The sequence below is a fragment of the Neopelma chrysocephalum genome, unplaced genomic scaffold (genome assembly GCF_003984885.1).
Source record: "Neopelma chrysocephalum unplaced genomic scaffold, ASM398488v2 Primary Assembly neopelma1_108, whole genome shotgun sequence".
Taxonomy (NCBI): Eukaryota; Metazoa; Chordata; class Aves; order Passeriformes; family Pipridae; genus Neopelma; species Neopelma chrysocephalum.
The window spans coordinates 69,241-84,206 of NW_020897773.1; the positions used below are offsets into that span (position 1 = coordinate 69,241).

General features: G+C 41.5%; 1 long non-coding RNA gene across 2 annotated transcripts; it reads right to left on the bottom strand.

Annotated features, from left to right (window-relative positions):
* Positions 1-1,867: 1,867 nt before the first annotated feature.
* On the bottom strand, positions 1,868-13,750 carry LOC113973942. Of its 2 annotated transcripts, XR_003536381.1 has the most exons (4): positions 13,215-13,750; positions 11,340-11,479; positions 7,385-8,939; positions 1,868-5,773 (listed from the first exon to the last, which is right to left on the bottom strand). It is a non-coding gene; the product is annotated as an uncharacterized LOC113973942 (long non-coding RNA). The 2 variants fall into 2 exon arrangements; XR_003536380.1 differs by lacking the exon at positions 1,868-5,773 and having other exon boundaries at positions 6,355-8,939.
* Between the last annotated feature and the right edge of the window lie 1,216 nt (positions 13,751-14,966).

A 14,966-nucleotide genomic window follows, 5' to 3' on the forward strand; every position in this document is an offset into this window, starting at 1 on the left:
GGCCCCGCCCCCTCGCCCGCCCGCCAACCGCGCCCATTGGCCGCGGGGCGCCGTTTGAATCGCGGGGTGGCCGCACGCCATTGGCCGTCCGCACGATGGCGCGGTCCGGCCCCCCCTGTCGCCGTAGGGCGCGCGCACGGCCCCTCCCCGCCGTGATGGTGGTGAGGGGGGAGTGGAGCGATTTCCCCAGCCCTCCCACCTCCCCTCACTGCGGCCGGGGGAGGATGGCGGGAAGGGAGGGTCGGTGTCGTTGTCGCTGTCGTTGTCGTGGCGGTGGGGGCAGGCTCAAGCCGCCTGCGCCACACAGGCCCCGCCGCAGGGTGGTAAACAAAACCCCCGTTTTGTTTACGGAGCACTCGCGGTCTCGCCGCCTCAAGAGCCGCCTCCGGCACCGCGAGTGCTCCTGCACTGGCCGAACAGCAGCCTGTGCTTCCTCCAGCCGTGCGCCTCCAGCATTCAACAACGCCAAAATGTAGTAAAAAGGCAGTAAACGTACTTCTCTCTCTCAAAAAGAAAAATAAAAAAGTGGGGGGGAAGTGGAGGCGGCGAGACCGGGAGTGTTCCTACACTGACCGAACAACAGGCTGTGCTCCCTCCAGCACTGCACTTCCAGCACTAAAAAAAGGCAGAATGTGGTAAAAATGAGGTAAAAAGACACTAAAAATATCCCCAATCTCTCCAAAAGAAGAAAAGGGGAGGAAAAAAGCGGAGGCGGCTTTTGAGGTGGCGAGACCGCGAGTGCTCCCACACTGACCGAAGAACAGGCTGTGCTCCCTGCAGCCCTGCACCTCCAGCACCCAACAAACCCCAAATATGCTAAAAATGCAGTAAAAACAGCCCCTCTCTCTCCGAAAGAGAAATACAAAAGGGCTAAAAAGCAGCAGCGTTTGGTTACCCTTGTCCTTTTGAGGCAACTTTCTCAGAAAGGCCATTCGAGTTCCTGGCCAGATTTTGAAATCAGGAAGTCTAAGCAATATTTGAGCGGGCAGATGAAAAATGGGTTGTGAAAAAATTAACACATTGTCCTTAACAGTGAGGTTTAGTGTTCAAATAAGTTGTTTCCAGTGTTGGGATCTTAAAAGTGATGAAGTGCTTTAAGCGTGAAATACAGTCGTGTTTGTGTTTGCACAATCTTTATGGACCGCCCAAATTGTCTGAATTTGGGTACAGGCTGACAAGTGATACTCTGTTCTAATAAAGCTTTCTAAATGAAGGAAAATTCCCTAAAGACAAGACCACCATTGCCCCATACAGAAAACTGGCAGTGCCACGCAGATATGGCAAAAATCCCAGATAAAAAAAAAACAACCAACCAACCAACCAACAACAGTTTGTTGTTGCTTGTTTGTTTGTTTGTTTTGGGGTTGAATTTTGTAGCTATAATGTTGAATTAAGAGTAAGTATGGCAAGCTTTTTTTCCCCTACGTGATTGCAGGAAATGGGCATTCATGTGTGAATTATTTAAAAATATATATATTTTACTATTTATTCTGTCTATTTTGGCCTTGAAATTTTTAATTTTCACAAGCAAATTTTTAAAAAATTTGTTTTGTATCACTCCTATTTTTATACCAAAGAGGTCCAGTTATATTTTCTCATACATTCATCGTATTTTTCACTATGTGATGCAGTAAGAGACATTTAAATGAGATTAAAAGTTACTCAGTCAAACAGGAATCATGTGTAAATATAGATTTTAATAAATGCAGCCAGAATAAATTTGTTCTGTAGTTAAGGCAATCAGCTTTATCTAAGAGACACTTGATAATTTACTATGCAAAAGAATGCAAGTGAAGCTTAATTTCTGACTTCAGATAGTGTATATTTTGGTTCCAGCTAAGATTTTTGCAGTATTACTGTTGCACAGTTCACAACCATAATGTTAAGAACTGTTTTCAGTAGTTGTCTAAATTACCGTAACTATTCCTTGGAGTGAACCTGCTTCATTTTGTTGGCAGAAGAGGTCTACAATTAATATGCTTAAACATGAAGGTTTTCAGTGGAAATCTTGTTTAGAGAATAAACTTGCCTTCAGAGAAATGGTTTTGGTTTGGAATTGCTTACTGAACCTGGATTAGAAACCTACTGGGCCATTAAGAACTGTTTATTGCAATTCTGCCAGTGATAATTGGTATACACTTGAGAGATTATTTCAGAAATATTTGTGGGACCATCACAGGACAACTAATAAATGGGACAAATAGGAAATCCAGTCAGGACCATGACCATCAAAATGATATTACCTGTGCACTGCTGCAAGTTAGGTTTCCAGTGTTTGAAATTTGCCTATATCTACATAAAACATCTCAATCTCATGACATAAAACTGAGAAAATAATTTTCTAGGCTTTCATTTTAATGAGAATAACAGAATCATCAGGGTTCGACAAGACCTTCAAGATCATCTAGTCCAACTATCACCCCAGCACCACAATAATCCCCCTAAACTATATCCCCAAGTGCCACATCCAGAGACACTTTCAGAGACAGTGACTCTTCCAGAGGAGAAAAACACCTTTCCTTCTCTGATTCCTGTCTCCAAAATGCTCTTCAGCTGGAGGCAGAGAACAGGACAGGGGTTTGGGAGGAAGCCATTCAAAAAGCAATGGGAAGTGAGTGTTAGCTGTGACAAAACTCAGGAGAATGGTGGAAAACAACATGATAACCAAAAATGGGTTTATTACACTCTTCTCCAGCAAGGGCCAGGAAAAATTTCATCAGGTGTAAGTTATGGTTCTGAAGTCTCCTCAGGACACACACACTTAGCAGTAAAAATTGCTTAAGCTTAAGGGAAAATATAAATAGCTGATGATGTAAAATTTCAATATGAAAAATATTGTCTGCACTCTGTAAAATCTGAGTATATCCAAGGGGAATCTGGGGTTTTCTATAGGACTGATGTCTCAAGTAGCTCTAAGTGACAGCTACGGATACTCCTACAGTTTATGCTTGCTTGTGTGGTGTTACTAAAGTAGTCCCAGGGAGTTCAGTAGTTCTGTCTGGCCTTGGCAGAACAGGTTGACTTTACAGAGGAACTCTCTCCAAACAATGAATCCCTCTGGAGGTTCTGAATTTCTGCCTCTGGAGGCACTGAATTTAGTATTTCAAGATATTAAAATATCTTTAATTTAATAAAATATATTTTTAAAAAATCCCACTGGTATATTAATTCTAGTTAATATCCCAAGACTTACAGTTCAGAATTGGTGACCATTTGAGTCCCCTGCATTGTTATTAACCAGTTGGTTATTAACAGTTGGTGCCTGTGATATTACGAATTGCTGGCATTATTATGTGTACTGATATTTAAGCTAACTCATCTGGACACACATAACTGTGTGCTTTCTTAACACCATATGAAAACAGGTATCACAGTAGTCCTCAGATAAGTCAAGTCTATGGAATTAAATTCAGGTTATAGCTAGTCTCTTTTTTAGTCAATGATCTGTAGATACTTCTTGAAACATTAAATTTTACTCTAAATCCTTTTACCTTTATTTTGCATAGTTGCTTACTAATATTTGCATATTCAATATCTATCTTGCATTTTTTTGTCCTCCTATTTTTGATTTTACCTGAAAATGTTTGTGGCTGACAAATAAAATCATCTCAGAAGTGTTCTCGTTTCAATAGCACTTAGAGACCAAATAATGAACTAAATTTCCACTGACTAGGCGAAAAAAATTCTTACAGTCATTTTCACACTGTTTCTGTCCACCTCTTATTTATTCTGATGTAATAAGATGGAGATTTTCATTTTTTTAAATATAAATATTAAAAGATGGCAATTCTGATACCAGTACCTATTTTTCATTGAGTGTAACTCACTTTAAATTGACAAAATCAATATTCAGGAAATACAACCTTAACAGACTGCACAGTGCTGGCCATGAACTCCCCTAAATTTGTTTTGCTCTGGAATACTTACAACATTTCTGGTCAAAGTTAATCTTTTTCTGTCCCGCAGCCAGATCTGACAGCCCATGACTGTCTGGGGAACTCCCATGTGTCCCTACCACACCTGTGCTTAAGACAAGTGTTATTGTTACTTTGTTATTATACCATTTTTTAATAGGTTTTGTAAAAGGTTGCAAAAACAAGTCCTAAAAAGCTGCCAACTTAAGAAGGTTGAGAAACATTGTGATAAATGGCTGTAGCAGGGGCTATGGAGGTGGGTGGGGTAATTCAGCTCCTGTTTCCTCTCCTGATTAGCCCTTTGCTTCTGTAGAAGAAAACACCCATAAGACTCATAGTAAGGTGGCGTTTTTTATAGGCTGTTAAGCAACCCATTTATGCATAGATGTGTGTGTACATATAAATGGGTGTGTATGTGTATACACTATATAGACTTTAGTGTATATATATACACACACTATATGTTTTCTCTTTCTTTTTCTCTCTAGTATTATATTTGATCAAAACATCCTAGCCTGTCCAGTGAAAATACATCTACTGTTTGCATGAGAGGAAGAAAATTCCTGTCTGGCAGCTGTCATCATGACACATGGAGCCGAACAAATTACCTGCTGCAGCCAAGAAGGTGGTGATGAACCTGTGTGTTGTCTGTCACATCACAAAGTATAACCTGAAAGAAAAGGCAGACTGAGTTCTGCATGCTAACAAAAAACATCTCCTCTCTGCCTCTCAAACTGACATTGAAAAACTAACGACAATCCAAGTTTAAAAGCTGTTGTGAGTGTGCTCAGGCACTTTGGGGATTGTTTTGATTAGGCTGTATAACTTTGTTCATATTTTTTCAGTGATAGAATGGTTCTTAATAAGGGAGCAGGAGATTTGGGATTAGCCTCTGAATATTATTGAACTAAATCAATAAAAGTTTTGTTTCTTTGGACCTCAGTAAGGCAGGGATTTCACCCTTGACCACAGAAAAAGTTTCTCATTTTGTATTAATATGTGATACATCGAATTGGAACTTAAAACCCCCTCTAAAGGAGCAGCCTGCCAACAAATAGTACAGCTCTGGGCAAATTAAGTTGAGCACTTGCATTCTGGGAATTTTTGCAAAATGTTTATCTTTAGAAGCAGCTTTAAAAAAATACCCAAGGCTATCAACTGTGCTGGTCTCAGCAATAAGAAGAAGGACACAGATACATACAAACTGACTTTAGTTCTCTAAACAGGAGAAGGAGGAAAAAACCCACGTTGAATCTTTGATCTCCACAATAGTGCAACAAGCTTCCTTTCTGTATTGTATGTGAATTTATAAATAAGACTCATTATTTACTAGGGGAAGCTGATGCAATTCTCCGAGCAGTGGGTCCTGAGATAAGAGTTTTGGCTACTGTATCTTCTGCTGGGCTGCTTACCTTGCCATTTTTGCAGCACGGCTGTTAAATTACTCCAGCTGTAAGCCCTTGGAACAGTTGATTTTCTGAAGGATTATGGAAAACACAGACTACAGTATTTCCAAGGATTTCTAAGACAGACGCATTTGTATGTGGCAGAGGTATGTGCTTGAAAGACTTGTAAATGTTTAAACAGAAAGTAGCTTTAATTTAGAGAAAAATAGAAAACTTTACACTTTAAATGTATTACTTTAAATACAAAGAAAAGCCACTTTCACCTCCTGGGTACCTGCTGACTCTCAAGCAGTTTCCCAGAAGGCTTCTGGCTGTTGAACCTGTATCCTCTAGTCTTCAGGAAGAGGTTACAGAGCAGAGAGTGACTTCAGCTGACACAGCAGCCATCTGGGATCCCCACAGGATGGGAGGGACAGAATATACCTTCTCCTGGTTCCTGTGTGACAGCCTGCCCTGGATGAAGAGAGAAGCTTGGCCTCAATTCTCACGTATAGCACATTGAAAATGTTACATCCCTAAGTCATTAAGGCACTCTGGTACCTGGGAAAAAAACAGCAACAAAAGCCCTTGCAAATGCAAAACAGATAGAACCCAAAGGCTTTGAAGTGTCAACACAAACAAGTATACACGTATATGTGTGTGTGCACACGTGTATATCTAATATACATACAAATATGTATATATATAAAGAGTGAAAAAAATGTTAACTCTCCAGCTTAGTTTTGCAACCAATGCATGATTTTTGTGCCTGTGGCTGGCAGATTGCACAACTCCCTGCAGTAGATGAAACTAAGCGGCTTTTTAAAACGAGCTGAAGAGGGCCACAGGCTGCTGGTCTGGAGGGAACAAGCGTCGGAGCCACTGGTGTGGAGCCAGGCAGGAATGAGCAGTGAGGCTGCTGACTGGGCCAGGCCAGTGGCATGTGAGGCCCTGCATCAAGGCAGAATATTGCACCTACATCCAGTTTTCTAAATGGTATTAAAAATTCACTGCAATGTTTTTAATTGAATTCTAAAAGAGAGAGAGCACTGTACTTCTGGGAAAATAATTTGGGTAAATTTGTACTTAAGGAAAATAATTTGGGTAAATTTGGACAACTATTTGTAACAAATAATTCCAACACTGGGATATATAGAATAGATGATAAATTTCTTACATGAGTACAGACACCAAAGAAATTATTTTATTTAGTGTCGCACTCATTTTCTCTTGTATTTGGTGCTACTGTTATCCTCACACCTCTCATGTTATTCTACAAAAAAAATGTAATTACTCAAAACATTTAGTCCTAAACCAGAAGTGATAAATGAAGAAATCAGCTTGATGCATCTAGCAAAAGATGAGCTCACATATTTTGGCTTTAGGAGCTGCTATCACTGTATATCTACTTTCAATTAAATTGACTTCTTCTCTTATTAAACCTGTTCAACTAGTCTTGTTTATTATTTTTTAAAATAGAGTAATTTAAATAATTATTAACTCTCTGAACCTCAGCATCTATATTTCTAATAACATTTTAAAATATATACACATACCTAATTTTTTCACTGCAGTTTATGAAGACAGAGGGTTTAAACTGATTCAGATTTCTAAAAACCGAACTAGCATACATGCATCAAGTTAAGCATTTTCAGAAGTATAAATAATAAGTATTAGAGCAGAGCTTCAGTGTATGTGTGATCCTTCCGTAGGATTGTTCATTGCTTAACATTTGAAATTCTTGTTTCAAACAATATCCACATAAAGTTAATTTTGTTAGAAGCAATTTTACTACATGAATCAAAATGCTTCAGGGCAGAATTTGCATATACAAGACTACACCTCCCTCATCTCCACAAATGTCTCTTACCTCCCTTCCCTAGATTTAAAATGTATCTATGTATACTCTGGACATGGCTTTATAAGTGGACTATTTATAAGACAGCAAGAAATTTGCCTCCAAATTCTTGGTTAAGCAGTGAGCAGCTGACAGCTGGAACAGAAGAGCTGAAAGACACCGTTAGTGTGGAAAGTTTCACTGAGCCAGTACCTGGAGACAGACAAGCGGCAAAGATAGTTACATACTTCAGTCTTCTCTTTGTCTCTCTCCCCAGTTTCTCTTCAGTTCTCCCGTTTCCCAGGCACAAGAAGCTCAATCCAAAACATGAGTCTAATGTTTTGGGAAGCAGAGGCTAATGGCAAACTTCTTATTTAATTAAAGGAGAAAGGATAATTAGGATGATTTCTACCCTAAACTATATTAAAAACCAAATTCATAATGAATTCTGGCACTAGGCAGACTGACAGTTTTCAGACACTTCTGTGCTTAATTTTAACTGCAGAACCATCCCTGGTATCATTGCAATAGTCTTCTATTCTTGCCATGGACACCTCTGCAGTTTTTGAGTTTCAGAAGGCAGTCACAGGCATTCCCAAGCACTAAACAGGTCAGTTTAAAAAAAGTTACTTAAAAAAGTGACTTGAATATTAAAAAAAAAGAAAAGGATTGCTGTAGGAACCAATTCCCACACACTGTTTGTTTGTTCAGCGCGCAAAAGGAAACAGCACTTTGTTCTCCAAGAAAGCCAGCGCTGCCACAGACATCGTTACATCGGCTCAAGGTCCCAGTAGGGCAATTGAGATGGCTCACAGATATTTTTTCCAGCCTGTGCAGAGCTGACCAGTCCCAGAGAGCTTTGGTGAGGTTTTTGAGGGTTTTAAGGTTTTTAGGGTTGAGACTGCTGTGCACACAACACATCTGGAATTTCCATTAGCAGTAGGTGGCAGGATTCTGGTTTCAGATTCAGTGTTGTTAAATACAGTGCTAAATACGAAAAGCAAAGACTTGGGTACCTGACATTGAACTGCATGAAATTGCTTCTCCTTGACAGGCAGGATGGTCTTGCTGCTGGAGCAAGCCCTTATTTTGCTGGCCAGAAATGTACCTCAGTGATAACCTGACCTGAAGCACATTCCCGTGCACAAAAACAAAGATGCTTCCTGCTCCTAAATGTTTTGCATTTATGCCAACAGGCAACATGACTCATCTCATTTACTTTTAAAGTTTGCTTTCCCTTCACGGTGGCTCTCTGGCTGACCTGGTCTAGATGGATCTCTCCTGCTGCGATGGACCAGACGCATGACAATACCCAAGCCCATGTGCTGGAACACTCACAGATCTTAGCAGTGCATGAAACTGTGCTGTACTGGACTTATTTATCTTTTTTCTCACTTTGTTTCTTGAAGATGAAGCTGCTGTAGTGTGGCTCAGAGGTTATTCCTGTAAAGCATCAGCATTACTTTTCTTCCACACCCCTGATGAAGGCACAGGGCACGTGGCAGAAGGACCTCACGGTGCAAAGGCAATTGGGCAATGGGAGCCTGAAAACCACAGCGCAACCTTTTTCTTACTTCTCTGTTCCTTTCCTCTCTGCTATATATAAGAACATTTCTCAGAGCATGTTTCCCCCAGTTACATCCTCTGCCGACATTGCACAGGCCTTTTGCTGAAGCCGTGGTGGCGCAGGGCAGGCACTGCAAAGGGATTTCCTGCACTAGTAAGTTCAGGCTCTGAGGTGGTGCAGCAACCACTCCATGTTTGCCTGCCACTTCAACACTGAGACACCATGTGAGCTTTCACCTGAAAAAGGCAGAAAAAGGTAAAATCCAGATGGAATTGCAGAGCCAATGGCAACACCCCCCCCCCATGGCTGCTTTTGCATGCTGAAGCAGACAGGCTCTAGGCAAGGCTAAACAGAAATCAGGAGATCATCACTGCATCCTCAAGCCTTGCTTCAAAGCTGGGGTTTTAAAGCATTGTCAAGTTCGAAGGAGATTTTTTTATTGTGCAAACAAAAGAGCATAAGTCAGCATCAGTTGACACAAAAATATATTTTTCAGTAGTCCCAGTGGCTCACATAGGCGAGGAGCAGGGTGGGGCAGCAAAACACCCAGAAACACCATAACATTCAGGCCACTAAAGCTGGTTTTGAAACAGCTATTGAAACAGCCTCGCTTGCAGTTCCACCTTTCCCCTGCAGCCCTCATTTTAAAAAGGTCTATTCATAAATGCACAAAATCTGTGGAGGCTTCTCCTATCACTTCAAAGGAAAACCTCAAGGAAAGGCCTTTCTCTACATGCTTTCTTACCTACATATTTACATTTCCGTAAAGGAACTGTATAGGTCACCCTAACCGTAGACTTTGCTGGTGACACTTCTCTACTGTTCCCTTGAAACCTGGTTTTGCTTTCAAGTTCAAAATGAGAGGTTTTTCTCTTCCTGCACACAGCTGCCAACCGCTTCTTGAGCCTTCTGAGACGCAGCACGTTTCCTTCGCTGGGAGAGGGGAATTTCCTCTTTTCAAAGCACCGAGTCCCTCCCCGCACCCCAGTCTATCCGTGGTTACTGTATACAGCCTCTCAGAAGACTGATAAAAATGCAAAATACAAACTTGTTTGGCCCCTTTGTATTTATTCAGTTGCTTTGCTCATTAACTGTACATGTCTGAACCTTCCTTTCCTTGCAGGAGCATGGATAAGGAGTTAACATCAGCACTTAACAGCAAAAGGGACCCCAGTTTTTGCTTTGCTTCCCTCCTCACTGCCCAGTTGCCTGTAAGTCAGCACCAGAGATTGTCCAGTGTCTTCCCTTTGCAAAATGCTAGTCTTTAGTGACTTATGCCTACTTATGCCTTCTTTCTTTTGCCTTATTTTTACTAGGACAGTAGAGCTGGCACATGTGCCACGCTGCGCTGTTTTGGCTTTGCCATACAGCTTTTCATGGGCATGCAAACAGACTCCCAAGGGACCTGGGAGGAGCTGAGTCATACACTGGAGAGAAGTCATCTGTAACTCAATAGTTAATAAATGATGCTAAGCAAATCAGAGATTACATACAAGAAACTGTTTAGAAATACATAAGAAATTTGTAAGTGCAAATTTATATCATTACATAGGCTATATATTGCAAATAATTCACAATATATGACTAATGTAGAATTCATAAATGTACAATCACATAGAATCATAGAATTTATAATTTTCTAATATAAACCCCTCATATATATGCCATATAAACACTTCTGAAATTTTATAATAAAAAATGTATTTGGTAAAGCCAGCTAAGAGCTTTCTCTGCAATTCCTGAAAGTACTTTTCACTTGAGATCTACACAGCCCAGTTAAAATCTAGTTTATAGTTTCAGCACATTCAACGTGTAAAAAGTTTGCCTATAAGCAAGCGTTTCCAGAAGCAATGTGTCTGGGCCTTATTGTTTTGCTCCTCAGACAGGAAAAGCATTGTATCACAGGCATCCTGAGCAGCTGCTCCAGGGAGGGTGAGTCTGAGATACAGTCTTTCTGCAGTGCTGCCTGTCACACCAATTTCTTCTAAGCTGCTGCAAATTACCCAGTTCAAAAACACGTCACAGTGCAAATGTAAAACAAAACACAAAAACAAAGAAAAAAAAAGGATAGAAGGAAAATAAAGGAAAAAAAGAAAGAAAAAAGAATGAAAATAATAAAGGCAAAGAAGGAATAAAAAAGAAAGGAAAAAGAATAAATAAACAAAAAGAAAGGGAAAGAAGAAAGAAAACGGAAAAAAAAATAGCACTTTAAGCTTCTAACTTTAAAGCAGTTTTCCTTATTACTTCTTTGCATGTTTCTTCCCACATCTATTTATCCCATTCCAAAGTAGCCAAACTTGCCTAACATCTACAGCAGCAGAGGAGCAGAGCTGAGCTTTGATGTTGTGCTGTGGATCTGCATAGCTTCATGTGAGGAGAAAAACAAGCCCTCAGCCATTCCTGCTCCCTAAATTTCATGCTCAGGGTGTGAGTGCTGGACTGCACAGCACAGCAGGAGACACCAGAAGGGAAGAAGCAACACTGTGCCCTTCCCAGAGCAGCATTACTGCAGTGACACCACAAGCATACCCAAAGTATCAAGGGGCTTGGATGTGGGACCATCCATTTGGGGCCTGGAAGCCTCACAAATTAGATCATTTTTATTGATGCAGGCTGTTACCTCTCAGTAGAAATACCTTTTAGAGTTGTTCTCAAAGATACCACTGACACCAAGGTCGAGGTGAGCTGCCTCCGAGCTTCATCTTATGGTCTCAGGGATTGGTTTCCTGCAGGATCATACAGATAGAGGAAAATGGGACAAGGCAGAGAAAAGACACTACAGTGAATTAGACATCTTTTGCACAATACACAGTTAGTTTATTCACAGCTGTTTACCTTGCAGTCTAGTCTATGCAGTCTAATCTAGGGTGTATTTGCTTTCTGCTATATATGATACAGAACAAAATAATTTTAAAATATTAGGGGTAAAATTAACAAGTACACAGATCATTAAAGAAGAATCTGGTTTCGGTAATGAGAATAAGACCTCCACCTAAATTGATGGAAGCTGGAGTCCTTCCTATTATGCTGGCAGGAAACACGATGGCATTAACCATGTCTGGTAGGATATTAAGGCTGTGGGCTATCCCATGCCTCCCTGGTATTATTACAATTTCACGTTTCTTTGGAGTACATATTTCAGCTGCTGTAGTTTGTGTGTGACTGTTACTGAGCTGACACCAACAGCCCCCTCACCTGTCTGCTTTATGTGCCTACACTGGAGTCCTGCCTTGGGGGACTGGCTGCATGTGGACATCAGCTACTGCAGGCTGGCAGCTTATTTTAGGGATGAACACCCCACACAAAGCTCACAGTGTGAAAGAAAAAGGCATACAGAAGTTATTATCCTGGTTTCTTCCCTTTCCCTCATTCAAAGTTGCACCTGTCAGCTGTCCCCTTACATCCTTCTCCACATAAATCCTCTGGCAGGCGATGGATAGTGCAGAGCACTTGCATGTGTGGCCGTCCCGTCAGCGTGAGCACATCACTGTGCTCCTTCCCGAAAGGAGGTCAGCTGAGCAATGGCAGCTGAGTCCCATCCATAGTTTCCAGCCCAAGCAAACCTGAGGACTCTGCAGGATCAGGTCATTACAGGGCTTTCACTAGACCAAAGGGAGTGATTTGCAAACCCAAACTGATGGCTCTGAACTGGAGACTCACTGGGATTAGGGGAGGAGGCTGGGACCCAGCTGGGCAGGCATCTTCCTGCTGCCACAGCCAGCTCTTCCTCTCCTGTGCTTTCTAAGGCCCCTTTGAAAAGCTTTCAGGGAGGCAGAAGAAAGAAGAACAACTCTTACACCACAGTTTACTTGTCCTGATATCTTGACAACCCCAGGAATTGTTCTGACTTAAAAAAAAAAAAAAAAGGCTTTGTTTGACTAGCTTGATAAATTATTTTTTTTCAGGAAACAAAGTTTCCTTTAAATTTTATCTGTTGAAATTGTAGCAGCAAATCCCATCTGTAGCAGCTTCAGTGGCTGTTCCAACTCTCCGTTCAAAGAGCTCTCATTTCTAAAGCTTGCAGAGAGATGTCTACCACTGGATAAGACCACACAATTCGGTGACTGTAGAACCAGAATTAGATGACTGCATGACATGATTTTTGAACCTGAGTCTACTGTCCTCTCAATATATGTGTTTCTTTTATCTCGTCTTTGAGGAGGCCATTTGAAAGTCATGTCAAGTGGGGACAGGGGAATGATACTTGGAAAACCTATTTTTCCACATTCTACCTGAAAATTAGGATTTATTTGTTGTGTACATCTAACAGGCTGATTATGGTGCTGGTATGAGTTGAGAAAGGCTGCCCTGTGCCAGTGTAACTAACATATTGTTAACTAAAGGATACTTCACAGAACCACAGAATATTCTGAATTGGAATGGACCCGCAAGTGAACAGCCCACATGGAGATCAAACTTGGTGTTATCAGCACCGTGGTCTAACCAACTGAGCTAATCTCAGGGTACTTCTCAGTATTAAAACAGCCACACAGTTTGTTCTTTTAAAATACCTGTCTGGGGATAAGGGATGTGTTTCAAGTGGTTTTGTGTCCAACTCCAATGCTCTGCAATAGCCTTCAGGTCTCACGAAGCAGCATGTTGGCAGAGGGGTGTGCAAGTGAGCCCTCTTCATTCTTGGGTTCCCTCCCCTCATTAAAAAAACAGCTGAAGCAGCATTTCACATGTGTGTGCATGCAGCCAACTTGTAAAGATCAAGGCTGTGGGCAGGGTTTTGCATCATTAGCAGCCCTCCCTGTCACAGTACCACACAGTACTGAGAGAGTTCAAGGTAAATTATGCTTTTCTCTGCAAAGATCCTAGGCAGCTCGCCTCCACAGCAACCTCACATACAAAACCAGAGAGGACAACACACTCAGAGCACAACAGACCATTTACTAGTCCCTGTCTTGCACATTAGAGCATGAACTGTGAACGTGTGGTTTCTGGCTTGAGGTGCTGCAATTAGACCAGGGGAGAGCAAAGCAATCAGTGTTGCTCTAACATCTCACACTAGGTAATAATACACCTAGTGTATTAAACACATCACAATTACCATGCTAATTATCTGTGAGAAAAACAGCCTGTGAGGCGCCCAGCCCTGTCTTTTCCTGGGAGGGGGGAAAGTACTTGCCTGACTCAAGGTGTCTCACAGCATTCAACTTTTTTGTTCCTGTTTTCAATAGAAGTGCAAGCCACTGCTTTGCAGAAGTAGGACTGAGCAAAAGGCTTGCATTTCTTCATTCTTCTCTGTGTTTTCCTTAGAGTCACTGGCGAATCACTGAGGGCTCATTGGCAGCGTGATGATACAAAGCCGTTTGACCTGGCTCCGCCAAGGCATAGCCCAGGGTACACTCCCTGCATTGGTCTCCCGATGCATCCTTGGGGTCAATCCCAAAGCCAGAAGCCCGTGAGAGTATATGTGTGTGTGGCTGTGTTTGTGTATGTATGTGTGCTTTTGGGAGGCAGGGGTTGTAGTCTTCCCCTACACACGTGTGATCTTGTCCTTGCCTACTTTAGATGTTGCTCTTGGGCTTAGGCCCCATTTATCCAAGTAAAACTGAGTCTCATCCACCAGATGTTGGTCTTAAACAGACAGTGCAAAAGAAATCCTAAGACTGAGGCACGTCTCATCCCTACTTTTTCTCCCTTCCCACCCTTGTTTGTGGGAAATAACTTATAGTGTAAAATCTTGGTCTGACACTTCTTTCATGGTCTTTTCCTTCCCCATTTAGTGACCTGTACTTGATGCTGCTTAGAGGTTTCCAAGAACAAAGCCTGCATTTGCTATGCCACTGCACTGGTGTGTTATTTACCATATTACACTTCTGCAACATGATTTTAATAAATTGAAATGCAAAATATTTTTCTACAATTTTACAAGACTAATTTCAAGCTGTGGTAATAAAAGGTCTCAATTTTTATCTGTGATTTCAGCATCATGAGCTTCACTATTTGCACATAGGCTAATTCACATATGAAGATGTTGAGCAGCACAGAAAGGATTGATCTTGTGCTTACTGGATTCACCGTCAGCTTCCAGATAGCGCAGAAATCTGGGAAGGTTGCTTTGGCTGGTAAATTGGAGGAACTAATTGGATGCATTCTTTCATCAGTAAAACAGCATCCAGTTCTGAGCAGAGCATTTTAAACAAGCAGATGAATTTTGATCTGGAGAGGGTCCATAAAAGCACCAACCTTGGGAACCCTGAGGGAGGGGATCTCAGCAGAAGCTGTGGGTGACACACAAATCAAAAGGTACAGCA